This window comes from Lathyrus oleraceus, chromosome 6 (assembly GCF_024323335.1).
Source record: "Lathyrus oleraceus cultivar Zhongwan6 chromosome 6, CAAS_Psat_ZW6_1.0, whole genome shotgun sequence".
In the NCBI taxonomy this organism is placed as follows: Eukaryota; Viridiplantae; Streptophyta; class Magnoliopsida; order Fabales; family Fabaceae; genus Lathyrus; species Lathyrus oleraceus.
Window position 1 is genome coordinate 243571415 of NC_066584.1, and position 7635 is coordinate 243579049.

General features: G+C 41.6%; 1 long non-coding RNA gene across 1 annotated transcript; it reads right to left on the minus strand.

Moving 5' to 3' along the window:
- Positions 1-3623: 3623 nt before the first annotated feature.
- LOC127093183 (uncharacterized) lies at positions 3624-3983 on the minus strand. The gene is made up of 3 exons (XR_007792448.1): positions 3943-3983; positions 3794-3842; positions 3624-3702 (listed from the first exon to the last, which is right to left on the minus strand). It is a non-coding gene; the product is annotated as an uncharacterized LOC127093183 (long non-coding RNA).
- Positions 3984-7635: the final 3652 nt, after the last annotated feature.

Sequence of the window (7635 nt, forward strand, 5' to 3'; positions counted from 1 at the left end):
AGATCGAAGAAGTTTCCGACATTCAGGTCGACGCAACTTATGGCATTCAGGCCAGTTTCCGTTATTCAGACCGAAGTGGCATTCAGGCCAGTTTTTCTGGTATCCAGACCGAAGTGGCATTCAGGCCAGTTTTTCCGGTATCCAGACCGAAGTGGCATTCAGGCCAATTTTTCCGGTATCCAGACCGAAGTGGCATTCAGGCCAGTTTTTCCGGTATTCAGACCGAAGTGGCATACAGGCCAGTTTTTTCCGTTTTTCAGATCGAAGAAGTTTCCGACATTCAGGTCGATGCAACTTGTGGCATTCAGGCCAGTTCCCGGTATCCAGACCAAAGTGGCATTCAGACCAGTTTTTTCCGATTTTTCAGATAGAAGAAGTTTCCGACAATCAGGTCGAAGTACTTATGGCATTCAGGCCAGTTTTTTTTTTCCGATTTTCAGATCGAAGAAGTTTCCGATGATCAAGTCGAAATACTTGTGGCATTCAGGCCAGTTTTCCGATTTCCAGATCGAAGTGGTGTTCAGACCAGATTTCCGGTGATCAGACCAACATTGATACTCTCATATTCCGATGCTTAGTGTTCAGACTAATGTGCGGCGTTCAGGCCATGGGTATTTCTGTGTTACCATTTATTTTGGTATCCAGGTCAACTTTCTGTTTCGGTACTCAGGCCAATTTTCACCGTACCAGACGGACTCTTCTTTTGAGATTGCTTCTTTGCCGATTCTGACAGGCATTGTTGATTATTTCATAGGGATTCAGGATCAAAATCCGGGTCTTCTTAGTATTTAACCATCTCCCGCTATGATCATATGAAGAGTGTCCTGCTTCATATTCTCTAGTTGAAGATACTTAAATAGGGGCAACTGTCATACCCCGATTTTGACCCTGAAATTTTTTCCCAGTCAATCACCCGTATGGTCATAAAATTTTGCTTCATGCTCAGATGATGGCCCAAGGTTTGATTGGATTTAAGTTTTGTGTTGTCCTGTGGATGAGTTGGTATATCAGGTACCATAATGTAGTTTTGAATCAGGGGAAAGTTGATTTCAATGTAGTGTTGGATCGGAGGAAAGTTGGTTTTGGGTTGAATGCTTGGAATTTGAGCCATCATGAATATTTGTTAAGGATGAAAGACAAATAATCCCGCTAATAAATAGATAACCCTCGTTGATGTTTTGATCACTCTATTGTATTTTGGATTAGAGCGTATTGAATGAATCAATGGCCGGCATTATTTATTTCCTTTAAGCGGTCAAGTATGTTCTTGAGAATGGATTAGCTTTAGAGAATCTTACTCTTTGAAGGGTACATTTTGCAAGATCACACCATACTTGGAGTGTACATTTGGTAATAATGGAAATAGCTATATAAATCAGTATAGTTAAAGGAGCCAAGCAGAACTGATATACAAAATATGTACACTGAATTGTGGCTCTAAAATCAAATTTCATATATTGATGTATCGTTGGCATCACATTTAGCAAAGGCTGCGGCTAATGCTTTTGTTTGTGATGGGTCCTGGAATAACTAATCACAGAACATGCATAATAAGTGGTATCCAGAATCTTTGACAAGACAAAGTTGTACGAGAACGATAGGCCCCAAGAGCAATTTCTCCTTCTATAGATGCATTGTTGTCACATCGTGGTTTGGCATTGGCGCAGAAACAATTGAAACCCTTTCTCTAAGCTGTTTCAGTATATGTTTAGCAGAAAATTATGACAATCAATATTCCATTTCCATTGAAAAATAAATGGTTATTGCGTGGCAGAAGGTGAAGGCAGTCCCTTCGCGTGTTGGACTCTCCTATCTCATGTCATTGACAAGCTCCTCAGTTTGGGTCAACTTGCCTGCTGCAGCTTCCTTAATTATCATTTTCCGTTATTTATCACTGGATTATGAAATGAAGAGAAAAGCTGCAGCATACAACAATAAATCAAGCTCCACCAGTATTCAGTCTTCAAAGAAGCCTACCGAGAATCCTAAAGCAGTTGCAAAATTTGAGTGGCGAGCAAAAGTGAATTCACCTGTTGTTGAGGATGCAATTGATCACTTCACTAGACATCTGGTTTCTGAGTGGGTAACAGATCTTTGGTACTCTCGCTTAACACCGGACAAAGAGGCTCCTGAGGAGTTGGTGCAACTAATTAATGGTGTACTTGGTGAAATTTCAGGATGCATGAGAAATATAAATCTGATTGATTTTTTGATAAGGGATCTTGTTAATCTCGTTTGCACTCATTTGGAGTTGTTCCGTGCTTCTATCTCCAAGATTGAAAAACAACACACAGGTTCATTAACAATTGAAAGTCGAGATACAGAACTAAAGGTTGTGTTGGCTGCAGAAAACAAATTGCATCCTGCTTTATTCTCTTCTAAAGCTGAGCACAAGGTTCTGCAGCATCAATAAATCCATCATCCAATGCTTAATTCAAATGCAAGCTACAATGGAGAGATTGAAGTCTACCTTGCCTTGTTCTCCCTTTGATATGCTTACTGTAATGTTTGGCTTACATCAAGACCACCATATCATCATCATCATGTTAACCTACAATAAAATATCTAAAAGGGCCTACACATTTCTGAATGTTGCCACAAATTCATCAGTAAATGGCCATGGCAGAAGAAGCTGGTCGAGATTAGCAAGGTTGCATATCATTCACATCACCCTGCAAAAGAAAGATTGGGGTTAACAAGCTGAAGAACTAAAACTGAAATTCATCAGACACCATATGAACTGCAGACTTGCACCTGACCGCATAACCATCATCATGAGCCCCTTCGATACAGCAGCCATTGAATATCAAGCAAGTCTCAAAAGGCCTAATACAAGACAGTAAGCCATTTGCAGGAAATGTTCAATAAACCACAAAGGACCATGCATGTTAATTCATTCAGTGGCACACAAAATTGGACACAAATCAAATTGAATGCAACAACTAGCTAATTGAACCATTCAAAAAGAAAGCAAACCTAAGATGAGTGTCCTACAAGCTGAACTAATGGTCATGGAGTTGGTCCAAGATGAGCCATCTATTGCATCAGCATGTGTCCTGCAGAGTCCAAGTAATGCAGCAATTATTCAAGATAAGCATTCAGTTCATGATCAAAAGGCAAAAAGAAAGGAGACATCCAATCCCAATATTATATTCTGTCCTGATCCAGAATTCAGTGATTTTGATAAGGATAGGATAAAGGATTGTTTTGCTGCTGATCAATACTGGGCTATTTATGATGATACTGATTCTATGCCAAGATTCTATGCTCGCATCAAGAAGGTGCACTCCCCTTTAAAACTGGAATATACTTGGTTGGAACCAAATCCAAATCTAAAAGATGAGATTGAATGGCATGATGCAGATTTGCCTATTGCATGCGGTAAGTACAGACTTGGAAGTACTCAGATAACTAAGGATATTGATATGTTCTCTCACAAAGTGCATTGTGTAAAAGGGAGTGCTAGAGATTCTTATCTGGTATATCCCATGAAGGGAGAAACTTGGGCAATTTTTAGACATTGGGATATAGGATGGGCTTCTAAACCTGAAAAGAATGTAGAATATCAATTTGAATTTGTCGAAGTCCTTTCTGATTTTGATGAGAAAGATGGTGTTAAAGTTACTTATCTGAGCAAAGTGAAAGGGTTTGTTTGTCTCTTTCAGCAAACTGTGCAAAATGCGAATGTTAAACAAGTAGAACCTGCAACAAACAACAAAGTTAGCAGCAAGACCTATCTCACAAGCAAATGCTCATGCTGAAAGCTTCATGATACCGATTTTGTCTCAATTACCCGATCATCAAAACCAGAGCTGTAATCAAACCAATGCTCCATTTTTTCACTGCAGTAAAAAGGTACGATTAGCCAAAGCTGTAAAAATCCAGAAATTCCCAAATTGGAATTAAGACAAAAACAAAAGAGAAAGCACATGCTCAGATTACCTGTTACAAATCCATACATCAAAGGGACCAATCTGTTACTGTCGCATCGCGCGAAAAACCGGCGGGAAAAGAAGAAACAACAGAGCCGCCACCGTGCGTTATTTATCCCAAAAAGAGGGAAAGGAAACGCTCGAAGTAAACCTAGGAAAGAACATGGTCTCGCGACCAAAGAGAAAGGGTTCGGGAGTCGGTTATGCGAAGGGAAGGTGTTAGGCACCCTACGCATCCGTAGTACTCTACGGGATCCACGCACAAAAGGAAGGAATATGGTTGCTAAACACTGCTCAAACACACACACACTGGCTGAAAGAGACAAAAGAGACTGACTGAAACTGACTCGGCAGGATATCGCATCCTGGGCCTACTTAGTCTATCAAGCATAGACATCAGAGTCGAAGTAGTTCGGACTGGGGAAACGACACATGCTCGCTAGAATATCGCATCCTATGCATACGTATCTTCTCGGACGAGAGAAGAATCAGAGCATTCGTAGCTCGGCTGACACGCACACAAACAAAACAAGACAAAGGCAAACGTGGAGCCTGAATGCCAATCACTGGACTTACATCAGCATCCGAACCTAAACACACACAGGAAACCAACTGCCAATCGCTGGACTTACATTGACATCCGAACCAAAACAACTCGACAGATAGATAGGAAGTCGGGGACTCAGCCTATAACTGTCAAACAAACACAAAAGAAAAGAAAAGGCGCCCGGAGAGATCAGCTCAATCTCCTGCCTACATACTTCATCTGGTATGAAGATCAGGGCGATGTAGTTCCCCTACGCAGGGACAAAGGTTCTAGCCTAACCAGATAACAGAGGGAGACACAACACTAGGGAGACTACGACTCGAGCCTAGATGTTGTCATGCAAAGTCAACCCTAAGTTAAGGTTTCTAGCTAAATGGCACAAGGGCCAACCTATCCTGAACAGACACAGGAAAAAGCAAAGTCTCGATTGCAACTAGGGCAAGAGAAAGGGGATATCTCAATCACAACAAGGGTGAGAGAAGAGAAAGTCTCAATCGCAACGAGGGCGAGAGAAAAGAGTTAGTGTTAGTGGTTAGTCAAACTCGGCAAGACATCGCGTCTCGTGCCTACGTATCTCACCTGAACGTGAGAATCAGAGTTGCCGTAGTTCGGCTACGGAGGGAAAAAGGATCTCGATTGCAACTAGGGCAAGAGAAAGGGAAAGTCTCGATCGCAACGAGGGCGAGAGAAAGGATCGCAACGAGGGCGAAAACAAGCACGGATTAGTTGTTAGTCAAACTCGACAAGACATCGCATCTCGTGCCTACGTATCTCATCTGAACATGAGAATCAGAGTTGCCGTAGTTCGGCAGGCAGGGAAAAAGGTCTCGATTGCAACTAGGGCAAGAGAAAGGGAAAGGCTCGATCGCAACGAGGGCGAGAGAAAAGATCGCAACGAGGGCGAAAGCAAGCAAGGATTAGCTGTTAGTCGTTAGTCAAACTCGGCAAGACATCGCGTCTCGTGCCTACGTATCTCATCTGAACATGAGAATCAGAGTTGCCGTAGTTCGGCTACGGAGGGACAAAGGACTCGATTGCAACTAGGGCAAGAGAAAGGGAAAGTCTCGATCGCAACGAGGGCGAGAGAAAGGAAAAGTCTCGATCGCAACGAGGGCGAGAGAAAGGAAAAGGCTCGATCGCAACGAGGGCGAGAGAAAGGATCGCAACGAGGGCGAAAGCAAACAAGGATTAGCTGTTAGTTGTTAGTCAAAACTCGGCAAGACATCGCGTCTCGTGCCTACGTATCTCACCTGAACGTGAGAATCAGAGTTGCCGTAGTTCGGCTACGGAGGGACAAAGGACTCGATTGCAACTAGGGCAAGAGAAAGGGAAAGTCTCGATCGCAACGAGGGCGAGAGAAAGGAAAAGTCTCGATCGCAACGAGGGCGAGAGAAAGGATCGCAACGAGGGCGAAAGCAAGCACGGATTAGTCTAAACTAAACCTATCTTGCTCAAGCAGCAAGTCTAAGCTAAACCTAAAGAGGCAAAGCAAACAGGCAATCACAATCACAAGAAGCACACTCTATATGCATACAAGAGGCTCAAGCAAAAGGTTAGGCACTAGGGCCAACTGGAATAGGGTAAGTGTGCTCTTAACCTTGCCATTGAGAGGCTAAGGTGAAGCAGATGAAAAGATGAAGTGAGGATGAGACCTCACAGCTCTTACCCCTGGCCAGGGAGAGCTAATAGACAAATGAGCATGGGTCCAGAAAGTGGGAACCCTTCTATACTCGAAGACTCTGACACTGTACACTTTGTACAAGATCTTGGGTTTGTATCTCAATGCATCAACACACAGCAGTGTGAGCAAAGGGATGACACAACAAGAGTAGTGGGGGATAGATTGTGTATCCCTACCTTCCACCAATTGCCTTTTTGAAGGACTTTTCCTGCTTGGGACAATTTTAAACACACACAGGCATTGCCTCTTAAGGAGGACTTCAGACAGTTTGCCCGGTCAAATAGCAGACCGGGTCTCCAGACTACATGAAGAGAGAGTAATTATACCTCAAAAGCAATTGCTAAATAGCAAAGCAAGCAAGTTCAGAGAACTTAAGCAACTAAAGTACCTGAAAAAGTCAAAACAATCAGCAAACAGTTCAAAAGTTTAAATCAAAAGGAATTGGTAAACAGTCAATACAGATGGTCAACTGGGCAAGGCACAAGACCCAAACACATGAGTCAAACCTACAAAACAAAGGTTAGCATATGATAAAACAAGCAAGCTCAAACAAATGAAAGTGATCTCAATGGCCACTTGATGTTCAACCTGAAACAGGAACTCAATTGTAAGCTCAAAAGACCACTAGGACTAGCCTAGGGTCAAGGATGAAAGAAAAAGTCAAAACAGCAAAGAAAAGTCAACCAAAGTCAAGGTCAAACATTTAAGAAGCTATCACAATTGGGCCCACATTCAAATCATGCATTATTATCATTTCATGAACATTTGAAGTCAAAGTAAGGCAAAGGAAAGCATACAAAAGTCAACAGAATGACTTGCATCAAAAGTCAACCCAAACATTTTCAAAAATCATCAAATAAATCACACTCAATCCTAACATCTAACATGGTAGACATGTAAAATTTCATGGCATTTGGATGAGAGGAAGGCAGTAAATTAAAATCATGAAGTCAACACAATTTCAAACATGTACAATAAAAGTCAACAAACATGGGTCAACTTCAAAAAATCATATCAAATTGAAAACAGATGAGAAATGAATGAGATTAACACCAATGCAAAGCTCAAGATGTCTAGTTATAACATATGAAGTTTCATGATCATACAATATGGTATGAGGATTTCCCAAATGATTTGGCAACATGTAGCACAAAAAGTCAACCATTGACTAGGCAGGGAATAAAATTCACAATCAAATGGAAAATTGCACAATTAAATCCAGGAAAAATCACACATCAACTAGACATGTAAGGGAGGGATCATGCAAAATTTGGGGTCATTTGGAGGCAAGGAAGCATGTTAACAAAAATTGGGAAAATGCACATCATTCATGTAACACCAAATGTAACACTTAACTTCAGAAAATCATATCTCTCAATCCCCAAATGATAAATGCACAAACTTTATATCAAAATGAAGGTGAGCATGTCTAGTTTTACCACAAAAAATTTCAAGACCAAAGGATGCAACATGAG